This window comes from Rhinatrema bivittatum, chromosome 9 (genome assembly GCF_901001135.1).
Source record: "Rhinatrema bivittatum chromosome 9, aRhiBiv1.1, whole genome shotgun sequence".
NCBI classification, from domain to species: Eukaryota; Metazoa; Chordata; class Amphibia; order Gymnophiona; family Rhinatrematidae; genus Rhinatrema; species Rhinatrema bivittatum.
This window is the reverse complement of record NC_042623.1, coordinates 142,855,345-142,870,068: the sequence shown is the minus strand read 5'-3', so window position 1 is coordinate 142,870,068 and position 14,724 is coordinate 142,855,345. Positions and strand designations below refer to the sequence as shown.

The window sequence follows — 14,724 nt, the reverse complement described above, 5'->3', positions numbered from 1 at the left end:
ACTATATGCAGATCTATCTCAAGCATATTCATTGTGGATATCCGAAAACCTGGCCTGTTCAGTAGATTACACACAATACATTTATCGATCACCCAGTATCAGCTGATAAAATATCAGTAAACATCCTGTCCTTTTGATCAAAGTATGCCCAGTTCCAGCCATGGAAGGCTTTTCATATAGTTGTGAATTAGTCTTGGTTGAAATAAGTCCTTTCCATCTCTTCCCAACTCATGAGGTCAATTCAAGAGGAGGAGGAATATTTGGCCTTCTATATACTACCGTTAAGTACTTTGGTTCAATATTAGTATAACAGCATTCTAATCTGGATCTGTGAATTCAGGTGAGGCCTATCCCAAAGATTCATTTTCCTGGAATCTTTCTCCAGTAACTTGGCTTACTCTGCAAGCTGACAAGTAAAACAGTTTCCAGGATTGAAGAAAGTTTTTTTTTTATATTAATTTATCCACTCTTCAATGAGACAAATAACTGCTCTTAACTGTGCCAACATTCAAAGCAATTCCTAGAGGGAATTCCTTACTCTTGGCTCAATGCGTGATTGGATGCAAATTTTGGACACGCGGCCATAACCCCCAATGCAAAACAGGGGTTAGGGTGTCCAAAATGCGCTCCCAACTGCCCGCATAGAAAATTGCGCTCATCATATGCAAATTCACGTTGATGAGCACTATTATGTATTCCCCTCAGTGCAGGAAAAAAAGTTTCCCCAATCCACACATTTGTACGTTCAGAAATTAATGCCAGCACAGAGCTGGCATTAATTTCTGAGCATCCAAGAAAGGTTTCCAGAAAAGCAGTGTTGGGCCTTCACTTATTTCCAATTGGTTCCATCACATGTCACTGTCACATGTCAGTGAAAGGACTAATCACCTTTCAGAAGGTTGTCCTGAAAGGGGATTGGTCCTTTTCACTGACAAATGTAAGTGAGAAGGACCAATTGGAGGCCAGATCTTGGGGGGAGGGAGCTTAGGGCAGGCCAGACAGGGGCACCTAGCCATGTCTCCTAGGTACCCAAGGCTCTAGGGACATGTTAGGGATGCACATTTTCCCTAGCGCATCTTTTTTTAGCACGGCAGGTCATTTGAATATAATATCGGGTCCCCGGGAGAAGTGGTTGGGCACACATTAAGCGGGCAATCGGTGAACACCTACTTTCTACGCGCCGATACTGCATCGGCCTGATTGGGGAAGAGGGCTTGTTTTAAACTAGAAAACAGACACAACGTATAACTTGTATTACTTATTTGTAAGCATCTGAAACAGGTCATGCAAATCAGTTATGTTAATAGAAAATACTAATTTTGTATCAGTTTATCAGGAGAACATAAAATCAATTGGAGGGGTAAGATGGCCGCCAACTGAGAAGCACGTCATGAGGCTCTCTGTTCCTATAGCCTTTCTTTCCTCTTTCTCTTGCGTCTGCCATGCTGTATACCAAGCAGAAAGCTAAACTGTAGGAGAACATTGTTAGTTCTCCACTACCTGGATTGGAGCAGCCTAAAATCGACGAGTTCTTCGGTGTGATGCCAGTACAATTACCCGGAGCGGGGGCTGCTGTAGGAGGCGGCTGGCGGGCAGAGCCCCAATCCACTGGCCGATGAAATCTCTTTGATCCTGGGCGCACCGGGGACACCATCTCCCCTGAGGATGGAAGTCTGCTTCAGGAGGGTCCTCTGGCGATTTCCAGGGGGTATTGACTGGAGGCCGCAGGGAGTGTGACTATTTCAAGTACCGCAAGGGCAGAGGAACAGGCAGTGGAGAAGCCCTCAATGAGAGAGGGCCCTGCTGATTCCATTTTCAAGCCTGCAGTAGCAGAAGAAAATCTGACCTCGAAGCAAGACAGGACAGACCCTTGGATGGCTGGAGAGGAAACAAGCATACAGGTTGGCATTCTAAAAATATCTAAACCTAGTACCATTACTTTAGAATCCCTCTGGAATATTTTGGTTAATTTAGATTCCTCTATATCGTCAATAGCTTCTCTTGTTAAGGAAACAAATAGTACTGTGAAACAGAATTTGGCAGCACTATTACAACAAGGAAATATGATTGGGAAAATAGAGTTCCATGTGGGAAAAAAGGAAAAGATTCAACATCAGCTTGTTCAATCTGAGTTAGTAAACTCAAAGAAGATAGAAAGTATTGAAACTAGTCTACACTCTCTAAATCTGAGGATTATAAATTTTCCCATTATGAAATAACTTTCTCCATTGGAACTGTTCAGGAATTATCTATCTCAGTATTGAAGGTTTCTGAAACCACAATGCTGGTGATAAATAAGGCTTACATGATACCTAGACCACAGCAAGAAGATCCTCCAGAAATATAGATCCTGGACAGTCATTGGATTTAACAGACTTTTTACAGTCTTCTCAGGATTTTGAAATCACATATAGAGGGACATTGTTGGTTAAATTCGCATTTCCTATTGACAGAGATAATGTTTTACATCTTTCTTCGTAATCGATCATTGTTTTATAAACAAAGAAATATGGATATACCCTGACTTGACAAGGGCAACTCAAATTAGAAGAAAAAATTCCCTATTGATCTGTGTTGGGGTACAAGCTAAGGGGGGATATTTTCTAGGGATATGAATCGGGTGCCCATTCATTCCCACTTTCAGGTTCGTCTGGCCATGGAAAAATCTCGGTTTCCCACAGATCCCCATTTTTTTTAGTGAAAAATGATTTTTATGAAAATTCGGGGGGAATAGTGATTTTTTTTTTTACTAGATATATTAATGAATTTAGAAATATATATTTCAATTCGTTAGAAAAACAATTCACATACTTAATATTTTCAGCTTAGATATCCATGTAAGTGCATGATCAGATATAGAAATGTTAACTAGATATTCTTTGAACCTTCCCAACTGATCTGATATGGTTATTTACTATGAAGGTCGGTATATAAAACTGTTAAATAAATAACTACACATGCTGTTACCCTCTCCAGAGGGTTAAAGCAGTAAAAAGATGGAAACTGGCAGTTCTCATTGTTTTCTTTTTACTGTATTTCCTGAAATCTGTTTGATGTAAGACTCCCCCCCTTTTTTAATAATTGAGGTTATATGAATATTTTTGTAAAATCGTTTTTCTTTATTTCTTGAATTGTACAACCTATTTATTTATTTATTTTATTTTATTTATTATTATTATTTTTTTTTTTTTTAATTTTCTTTTTATTGAATTTTTCCAATTTTTATAACATTACATTACAAATGAAATACAGGTAGACCCTGTCTTAATCTAAGTAAACGTAAATGCTAGCTATTATAAAGGAAAATAAGCGGTTACATTGAAAATTAGGGAACGAGCCCCTATACAAAGAATAAAGAGTTTTAACTGGATAATACAATATTGATTGCTTCTAAGCATTACCTGGGGTCTTCGGGATATGAGAGTTCAGGAACATTTGGAGTTGAGTAACCTCATAAAAGATATATTTATGGTTAGAGAAATAAATCTCACATCTGCATGGGTATTTCAACAACATTTTAGCATCAATTGCCTCAACTGCTGGAAACTGGCAGTTCTCATTGTTTTCTTTTTACTGTATTTCCTGAAATCTGTTTGATGTAAGACTCCCCCCTTTTTTTAATAATTGAGGTTATATGAATATTTTTGTAAAATCGTTTTTCTTTATTTCTTGAATTGTACAACCTATTTATTTATTTTATTTATTATTTTTATATACAGACATTCATCTCAATTGAGATATCACACTGGTTTACTTTCAGGTACTGTAGGTATTTCTCTATCCCCAGAGGGCTTACAATCTAAGTTTTTGTACCTGAGGCAATGTAGGGTAAAGTGACTTGCCCAAGGTCACAAGGAACGATAGCGGGACTTGAACCTTGGTCTCCTGGTCCATAGTCCACTGCTCTAACCACTATTTCAGATCAAGGTATTCCTTGTGTAAACTATTTAAAGCGCAAAAAAAAATAGAAACCATAGACACAACGAATAACTTGCATTACTTATTTGTAAGCATCTGAAACAGATCATGCAAAATCATGTCATAAACTGATACAAAATTAGTATTTTCTATCAGGAGAACATAAAATCAAAGTGCAAAGTTAAATGGATTAGGTTGTAAAGGAAGTCTGTTATAGTAGCATAAAGTAAAACCTAGAGGCCTGTTAAACAATGTTGATGCAGAGTTCTTCACAAATGTAAATACAATTTTAATTACAAGTTAAAAAAAAAATGTTGAGCAAGAGTTTGCATAAATAGGTACTGGGTTACAATGTAAAAAGAGCCAAAGATCAGCTACAGATCTATTTTCTCTTTGTGAAACATAACCTGCTTGAATGGCAGTTTTTATTGTGCAGTCATTTCATGGACCATAATGGCAGACGTGGGGAGGGTAATTTTGAAACTGGCCACGAGGCATCCCGTGGATACTGCATGCTCATGTTCAAAGAGAAACTCCTTATGGTGTTCCCCTTTGAAAATCCATCTAGTGGGCACAGTGTGGGTAAAAAGAAAATGCCTGCATATATCCCACCAGCATTGAATGCAAGTCCAAAGTGCGCATGTGAAAGAAAATATGTGCAGAAATTGCAAAATGAAATCTTTACTCCACCAGTATGTCCCCACCAGGGCCAGATTTAGGCATAGGCAGGGTGCCAAATTCTAAAGGTGCCTAAAAATTGGAACTCTTGGCTGCTCTTTGGTTTTTATGAACAAGTCTCCACCCTTAATCTTCTGCCTGTGGGTGCCATAATCTTTAAATCCAGCCCTGGTCCCTGCCCCTTTTTTATACAAATAAATGTATGCATGCTAGAGTAATTTTCCAAAGAATTTACACTCTTAAAACTGGGTTTTACACACACACAAATGCATTTTACCCATAAAAGTGAGCTTTTGAAAATTGCTACAATATATTAGAGATGTGAATCGTGTGCCCGATCATCTTAACGATCGGGTTCGGCTGGAGGGAGAAAAAAATCTGATCGCTGGAGATGGGAATCTGAATCGGTTCCGATTCACATCGTTAATTTTTTTTAGTGAGGCCTGACACTTTAAAATTGACCCCTTACCTTCCCCCACCCCCCGAACCCTCCCAAAACTTTTTACGAGTACCTGGTGGTCCAGTGGGGGCGCGGGGACCGATCTCCCGCTCTCGGGCCATCGGCACCATTTTGACTACCACTCAAAAATGGCGCCGATGGCCCGATTAAAAAAAACAACCACCCGACCCTTTAAAGATGACCCCTTATCTTCTCCCACCCTCCCGAACCCCCTCCAAAACATTTTAAAATTACCTGGTGGTCTAGTGGTGGTCCCGGGAGCGATCTCCCGTTCTCGGGCTGTCGGCTGCCACTCAAAAGATGGCGCCGATGGCCCTTTGCCCTTACCATGTGATAGGGTATCTGTGCCATTGGCCAGCCCCTGTCACATGGCAGGAACACTGGATGTCTGGCGCCATCTTTAAAGATGGCACCGGCCAGCCAGTGCTCCTACCATCTGGACACTAACGGGAGTAACGATTTTTCACGATAAATCGTGAAAATTTCTATTGTATCGCGCACTGTACCGATTTTTGACTATTTAAAAAAATATCGGACGATTTTTTTAAATCGTCAAAAAACGATTCACATCCCTACAATATATGCCATTGACCCAACAAAACATTTTATATGTGTACATACACTTTAAGCATGTAAATGAGCATTAGAAAATTGCTAGGATAGCATGCTACTCTTAAATGTATAACTCCTTTGAAAATTACCTCCATTGTGAATAGCACACATTCTTAACGGATAGAGAGATGAGAAGGGTTGCAATTTTCGAAGGTTATTTCCCCCAAAAGATTTTCTGTTTCTTCAGTTGCATATTGGCTTTTCATTTATTCTATTTTAGAGTAAGAGTCCTGTATTTGTGCATATTCCTATTTAGCTTACACCACACTGGGAACACTGTTGGAACTATATAAAAAATATATTAAACCTTTCTAGCTGAACTTGCAGCTGAACTGCACTGCTTGTGTTCTAAGGATCCATGCCCCAAACTGTACACTGAGTAAGACACACAGTTAATATAGTTTTTGTTCTTTAATTCCTTATAAACTCAAATTTTTAGCTTTTAACATAATTAGTTTATGATTTTTTTTTTTTTTTGTTAGCCACACTCATGGCTTCTGGTTACAATGTACACCTCAAACATATGAGACTGATCAAATACTCTCATGGGTGTAATTAGTAAAGATTCTCATGCCAAAAAAGACCTCGGTGTATTTACCAGATAAATAGATGGGTGTGGCAGGAGGAAATCTCAGCTGTTACCCATATTTGTCACCCTTCAGGTTCTTACTGCTAGAATTTGATATAACTATCTGAAAATGTGGTCCTTCACCATCCATGGACTGCAGCAAGCATGTGTTCCTGTAATGAAATGTATTGCCTTTCATGTTAGCACGATGCTGTGGATCCCAAGGCATGTTAGCAGTCTTTGATTTATTTTGGAAAAGGAATGGGGCAATATGCATAAAAAGATGGGTAAAACACTAGTCAGTCTTTTCTCCTCTCTTCTCTTTCTCTCATTTATTTATTTAGTTTTATATACCTATGAGGAAAGGCTGAAGGAGGTTAGGGCTGTTCAGCTTGGAGAAGAGATGGCTGAGGGGGGATATGATAGAGGCCTTTAAGATCATGAGAAGTCTTGAATGAGTATATGTGAATCTGTTATTTACACTTTTGGATAATAGAAGGACTAGGGGGCATTCCATGAAGTTAGGAAGTATCATATTTAAGACTAATCAGAGAAAATTCTTTTTCACTCAGTGCACAATAAAGCTCTGGAATTTGTTGCCAGAGGATGAGGTTAGTGCAGTTAGTGTAGCTGGGTTCAAAAAAGGTTTGGATAAGTTCTTGGAGGAGAAGTCCATTAACAGCTATTAATCAAGTTTACTTGGGGAATAGCCACTGCTATTAATTGCATCAGTAGCATGGGTTGTTCTTAGTGTTTGGGTAATTGCCAGGTTCTTGTGGCCTGGTTTGGCCTCTGCTTGAAACAGGATGCTGGGCTTGATGGACCCTTGGCCTGACCCAGCATGGCAATTTCTTATGTTCTTATGTTCTTAATATTCATATTTTTGTTCAACACGTACTATGGGGAACCACAGACTATTTTGAAATAACACATTCTTCGGCAGTACATTTACTTTGACATATGTTTGTTTTGTTGTAACCCAAACTGTGGTATAGTACCAAAGAAGGGTCATGTGATTCTATAGTTATGTACCTAAGTGTCATTGCTGGAGGTAAGGGGCTATATTTTGTATATAGTTATGTATTTACATGTAGTCATAGCTAGGGATAAGGGGATATGTTTTAAGAGGTGATGTCATGCAGTACTTATAATCTCTCGACACTTAATATTGCCTATGTCTATGTTGATGATGTCTCAGCATTCTGATATGGTTAACTTGAGTAACAGGCATCGTTAAATAGCCAGGTCTTTAGTTCTCGTTTGGTATATCTTTCTATCTGAGATCATACGTAATGACTGTGGTAGTGAGTGTCCATAATTTTGGACCTGCTATGGAAAACATGCACTCTTATGTGCTTCAGGTAAGTATTCCGGACTGTTGGTACAGTTAAAAGACCTTTGTTTTATTTATTTATTTATTTAAATGCATTTATATACCGAAGTTTAGCTAGCTGCCTTCACTCCGGTTAGGATCTTACAGTTCTCTATGGTGTGTATTGTTGTAGTGGTACACTTAACAGTCCTGGGTTATCAGTGTGCATGCTTTTAAATATTAGAGTTAATACTTTGAATTGGATTCGGTATTGTATCGGTAACCAGTGCTGTGCAATTAGCGAAGGAGTGATATCAAATTTCCTGGTTCCTATTAGGGATCTTGCAGCAGCATTTTGTAATAGCTACAGTTTTTGGGGTTTTTTAATAGGCAGGATGGGAGTCAGAGTAGTAAGGAGTTACAGTAGTCTATATTTGAGAAAATTAGAGATTGGATTGTTGAAACCAATCATTGTGTTCCTCAGTTTGACACTTTTTAGGATAATAGAAAATACATTCCTCTTTCTTACCCAAAGGGACAGATACTGTTGGATCATTTACCACTCTGAGATGATGGATACCTTGTTTTCTATCGGCCATCTTAAAACCATTTCAGTTTTTCCTTATTAAAATATTCATACACATTTTCTACAAATATAAGCAATGCGCTTTGGAGCCAGTCTGTTAACTCATTTTCTCTTTCTGCAGAATCATGTGTTTACCAAGATAATGCAACTGTTTCCGCTTTAAGCATTTCCTCTGAAGGATGGCAGATATTTATAATCTCATGGAGGAGTAGATCTGTTGTCCTTTCACACTTTATTGACTAAGATTACATATTGATTTAGCTTAAAAGCTAAAGTAACCAAATGCGGTAAATGTGTTAGACCAAAATAGTTATAAACATTTTTTTTAATAAAGAGGGTAATGACCTTCAATCTTTGTTTCCAGAAATGCTACTGGAGAAGTGAAGTGAAATGTTTTAAACAGTAAAGCATTACATGTTGTGTCTGTGGCTCCAGTATTGCCCTGTGTGTAAAATTAAGAGGAAGAGAGCATGAATCATCCATCAGTTTTCTGTGATGTATCATGGAGTACTGTGAACATTTCCTGTCTGGAGATTTCATTCCAGTAACCTGCACAAAATAAGTGCCAACACTGTACGTGAGGGCACAGATTAAAGTCTCTAAAGCAAAACTGATAACTTTTGATGGTAAAGCTACAGCACATAAAACATTTCAGAGTACTGAATCAAAGTGATTGAACTTATTATTTTCATTTTCTCATGGTTTCCTGTGATGGATCATTTTTAGCAGTGTATTGGAGACTATATAATTCTATTACATTTTGCTCCGAAAATGCAATGTTTATAGGTGGAGAGAAATGTTCTAGAAGATATTTACAGATATTTGGAGGGAGAAGGGAGCATTACTACCAGAACAAACTAAACCTGTAAAAACTTTGAAGTACCTTTAGACTTGAGGCAGTTTATTTCAACAAGGCCTTGTTGAACAGGCTCTAATTTGTACCATCTAATTTATAAATTTATTTAGATCTCCAAAGTATCTACTGATGCACCAATTAAAAAAATTCCCATCTTTTTGTGTGTTCTGTTCATAGATAGCTTTGTAGATTTTTTTTTTTCTATCTAAATTGCATATATGCTTTATCATGGCAATCTTGAATTTGCTTTTCTACTTTAAACCATAAGAAATATCCCTTTATCATAGGAATATGCATGGAAAATGTTTTGGTTTGTTTAGTTCAGTGATTCATTTCATTAGGTTCATGGCTAAATAGAACTTTGTTCTAAATTTTGCTTTCCCTATTGTTAATGGGGAAGCAATGTATCATATTTTGGATCTAAAATTGGGGCTTTCTATCCAAGTTTTGGTACTTGCAGGCATCAGAGGAAAGATCACTCTGACAACAGGAGTGGGTCAAAGTGGTTTCAAGTGCTATGAATAGTCCGTCACTTTTATGGAGCAAAGTAGCCCAGAGGCATCAACAACCAAAGGTACTGAGAGGACCAAAACAGCCCCAACAGTGGCATGAGCATCCCAAGGCACCAACAGAGGGGAAAATGAGCCCAAGATATACTGACATGAAAACCTCAGGGCGCACTGAGAGGAATGTGAGGGCAATTTGGCTGAGACATCAGAAACACCATTGAGCACTTACGTTGATTCAGTAGATTTGGGTGGGCAGGTGTTCCCTGCCTCCTTGTACTGCTCCATGCTTGTCCTGCTGGAAACTGTGAGTGGAGATGATCTTCACAGACGAGAACTAAACTTTTTTTTCAGTTAAGAAGGTTATATGCTCACCTGCTAGAACCTCCAAAGCACAATGAAGGGGACAAAGTATCACAAATAGTGACCTGAAGCTTAAGAAAACTCTGGAAAAGATCATAGCAGTCATAATGTACAAATTGGTCCTTTGACCTTGGTATAGGACAAAAGATTAAGCCTGCTGGAAGCTGTTGAAACTATCATCTCTGAACAGGAATAAGCCAGAAAAAACTTTTGGAGATAGTTCCTTAGCAATCCTGATGTAGTTTTCCCTGTAGCATCAATGGAGGAAGAAGTTAGGGGCAAGGGTTCAGATTTGGAGATTGATTTCCCCTCTACTTGGGTCTGTGCTGAGGTAAGAATACTTCAAACACAAGAAAATAGCCTTGTACTAATTCCTTTTCCATATGAGAAGTGGAAGAAATATAGCATAGAGAAGTCTGCCTCTTTGATGTTACCAGGTGTCCAAGTCATTCAAATAGAAATTTTAACTCTGGATAGTGCTAGGCTGTTAATGGCCCATGAATCATGGAGATCAGGCCTTCTCATAGTTGATTTACTTGGATGGTATAATCCATCGAGTGCCAAATTCCTGATGAGACCAGCAAGTCAGTAACCACCATAAAGAAACTGAAAAGAAGTTTGAAAAGTCAGGGAGGGCATGAAACCGTTGGAGTTAAATTGTAAGCCTTGTGCAATATACCCAGAGGATTCAAACCAAGTATGATTAGATTGGGATAGAGGATTTCAAATACCTATAAGCATAAATAACCAATCCTGACACCCAAGGCATTTAGTAAAAGGCAAAGCAGAAGACGCTGAGGCAAAAGCATCGCAAGGCACCAAAATAAGGGCAAAGTAGGAGGAGCACTGACATTAAAATTCCAAACCATAGGTGCAAGGCAGGAAGAAAAGTAGCATCTACACCCCTAAGGCACAAAAGAAGGGCAAAGCAGAACCAGCAGTGGCATCAGTTTCCAAGGGATCATGAGAAGATGCAGCAAGTGTGTAAAATGCATAGTAATACATACTTAATTCCACTTGTTCAATGATAATGTGAACAGATTAAATTTGTCTCGTTACACAGTGATGCTGACTACAGGCAACAGCCAGGATTGAATTTAGAAGGGTGCAGGGCACAGGGCCAGTCAAGTGCAGCAGATGCTGAAATTCGCCTCCCTCTAAGGACAGCTCTGGCAACAACCCAGCCTACCTTGCTTATTTGAGAGAGAGAGAGAGAATCATAATCTCTCTATTTGAAATCAAGAATAGAAACGAGGGAACAAAATGCTCAAAATTGCATTCTGTTTTCAGTATCAGGATAGAAAAAAAAAGACTAAGGAGCTCGTCAGTCCAGCAGATTCCAGCTGGGAAAGGCTATTTGAAAAAAAAATCATAACCTTGATTGGTTCTACTCTTTTCTTGTCCTTGCCCATTCTGGCTTCATGCTATCTAGCTTCCTTGACTTGAAGGGGTGAAAAACCTGCTGTTTTGCTTGCACCATAGACAAGTGTTTCCCAGCTCTCTCCTACAGGCACACAAAATATTTGGGTTTTTAAGATATTCATAATGAATATGCATGAGAGATTTGCATAATTTGGAGACTCAGGGTATGGAAAGCCATTCATGCATTTTCATTGTGGCAATCCTGAAAACCTGGCTGGAAAGACGTGCCTCCTGGCAACGGTCGAGAAACCATGTCATAGACTTGCATGGGATCTGAAAAACAAATACAAATGAAAATTGCTTTTGGAGTGCATTGTGCATTGTTTCAAATGAAACAAAAATTACTTGTTCATTTTTAATTACCCATGCATTTCAAATGAATGCACATCCCTACTTCTTTCAGGCGACATGTTTTTCTAGCCCTGAATTTTAAAGTAATTTAACATAGCCTGATCTCCCCACCCTCTAAGAAAATAAATAAATCCAGCTAGAGTTGCTGTAGCAGGTGTGTAGCAATACCTAACACGCCGTGTGAATGTTTTGCATATGAAATTGACCTGCACATCCATTTCTCGGGGGGTATTTGAAGATAGAATTGGCAGTTGTCCAGAATTAAGCACACATGCCATGCTCTCCTTCAGCATTATAAAATTATTGGATGCTTTTCAGAAAGAAAGAGAACACATTTTTAAATCTGTGTGTTGTAGCCAGAACTTTAGAGATTATATTCTACAGTTAACCTATAACACTGACATTGTACCTTATTTCCTTACTTGTGCATTTCTGAAAAGAATTACCTCCCCGCCTCTTCCCCTCAGGTTAATCACAAAATGAATTCCTTTGATTCTACATTTTCATTATGAGAATGCTTCAGAGTCTAGGAAGAGGCAGTTATGTCAGTGACAGCTGGCATGCACTGTTTGTTTATACTAGCAATTGTATGCTTGTGACATTATTAAGCTATTATTGGCCCTTTGTCTAATAGCATAGCCAGTGCCACCACAGCTTGAGCGTAAATCATGCAACCAGATAGCTCATTAGGTGTGTGTGTGTATATGTATATGTGTGTGTGTTTGTGTATGTATATATAATAAATCCCTGCACCAAAGACTCTAAATGGGAATCTTAAGAACAGGGAAATGAGAGAAATTTGTACATAGTCACAATGCATGCCATTAGCAGAACCAGGACCTGAACTTGTTTAGCTTTAAGATTTAATTGGTTTTCTATACCGTCATATCAGTGGGAACCTTCATAACAGTTTACAAACATTTAGCAAGGAAAGTGCAATAATGATATAGTAAAGGAATATAACAGCTATAATATATATCAGAGGTAAAACATTGGTAATAGTTAAAAATCTAAAATATTGTCGACTAAAATATATAAATATCAAGACAATAACAAATCGTGGGAGTGCAGTTAAATAGCATAACTATGAGATAAAAACAAATGCAAAAGGTTGACCACTGCTTGTCTAATACATTCAGCATATCCGATACCATCCGCTTATCCAATACGGTCTTTGTAGGCTTGTCGAATAGCCAAGTTTTGAGTAGTTTTTTGAAGAGTTTTGTGTCATTTTGAAGCCTTATGTTTTCTGGAAGTGAGTTCCATAGGTATGGTCCGGCTATTGATGTCGCTGTCTCTAACTGTTGTGAGGTTTGCTGAGGAGATTGGAGGAATTGCTAGTAGGGCTTTGTTTGCTGATCTTGTGTTTCGTTGGGGATGATGCTTTTGGAATAATATCTTTAGGCAGTTGGGTTCATTGTTATGAATGGTTTTGTGGATTATTGTGAGCATTTTGTGTTCAATGCGTTTATCAATGGGTAACCAGTGCAGATCTTTTAACAACTGGGTGATGTGTTCTGATCTTTTGTGTCCGGTGAGAATTCCCGCTGTGGCGTTCTGAAGAATTTGGAGAGGATGTGTGGTTGTTTTGGGGAGTCCTAGGAGTAGTGAGTTGCAGTAGTCAAAGCATGAGAAAATTAGGGATTGCAGTATTGTTCTGAAATCTGGTTGGTTTAGAAGTGGTTTTAGTCGTTTAAGTATTGTGAGTTTATAGAAGCCCTCTTTGGCTTTCAAGGTGATGTGTTTCTTGAAGTTCAGTTCAGGGTCGAGCCATATATCTAGGTCTTTCACGTTTTCTCGAAGTTTGATCATTGTGTTGTCTGTTAGAATTATATTATTGGAAGGGTTTGAGCTTTTTCTTTTGAGTAGAATGTATTCGGTCTTGTCTATGTTCAGGCAAAGTTTCATTTGATTTAAGGTATTTTTTATATTGGTAAGATGTGTGGCTGAAAGGTTGAGGTCATTCTCTATTGTGCTTGTTACAGGGACAATAAGTTGGATGTCATCCACGTACATGTAATAGGTGATGCCGAGATTTGATGATAGTTGGCATAGCGGTAGGATATAGATGTTGAACAGGGTGGCAGAGCGGATCCCTGTGGCACTCCAGTTTCAAAAGGGATTGATTCTGAGAGGGAGTTGTTGATGGCTACCTGGAATGATCTGTTTCGAAGGAAAGAGGAGAACCATGCTAGTGTATTTGCTGTTATGCCTATTTCGGTTAATCGTTGAATTAGGATGTTATGGTCGACCATGTCGAATGCTGCAGATCTAGTAAGATGAGAATGCATTTTTGGCCATTGTTGAACCCTTTTATAACAGTGTATGTTAGGCTGATTAGTGTTTCGGTGCTGTGTTGTCTTCGGAAGCCATGTTGTGTGGGATTTAGGATGATGTTTAGTTCCAGATACTCATCTAGTTGTTTCAGTACAACCTTTTCTGTTAGTTTTGCAAGTAAGAGTAAGTTAGATATGGGTCGGTAGTTATTTAGGTCGTTGGGGTCGAGGTTCACTTTTTTCAGGATGGACTTGATTGTTGCCTTTTTGAGAGAGGCAGGTAGTTCTGCATATTCAAGGGATTTATTGATGATGATGGGGAGATGAATTGAGAGATCTTTTAGCATATGGGTGGGAATTGTATCAAGCTCATGACGTGCTGGGTTTATTGTTCTAATGAGGTTTTCAATCTCAGTGGATGATGTGGGTTCGAAGGAAGACCATGGTGTTAAGTCATTGTTGGTTGGCTGTATATTTCGATTCGTGGTTTTGATTAAATTCTCAGATTTTTCAGATTTTGTTTTTAAAGAAATTTGCAAGTTCGTTGCTTAGGTTTTTGTTTGTGTTAGTTTGTGTTGATGCTTTCTGCTGTGAAGTTATTTACAATGCTAAATAGGGTTTTTGGATTGTTTGAGCAATTTTGAATTTTTTTACTGTAGTAATCTTGTTTAGTTTTGGTTATTGTGTGTTTATAGTATGCCAAGTAGGTTCGGTATCTGGCTAGCGTTAGTGGGCATTTGTTTCTGTGCCATTCTTTTTCTTTTTTTCTTAGTTGATTTGGTGTCCTTAGATGTTTGAACCATGGGTTCTCTGTTT

The 14,724-nt window shown here is 38.5% G+C and overlaps 1 protein-coding gene across 2 annotated transcripts in view; it reads left to right on the top strand.

Moving 5' to 3' along the window:
• Positions 1-14,724, top strand: part of SPSB4 (splA/ryanodine receptor domain and SOCS box containing 4) — a 301,733-nt gene that overhangs the window by 187,148 nt on the left and 99,861 nt on the right. The gene's annotated exons all lie outside the window — the stretch shown is intronic.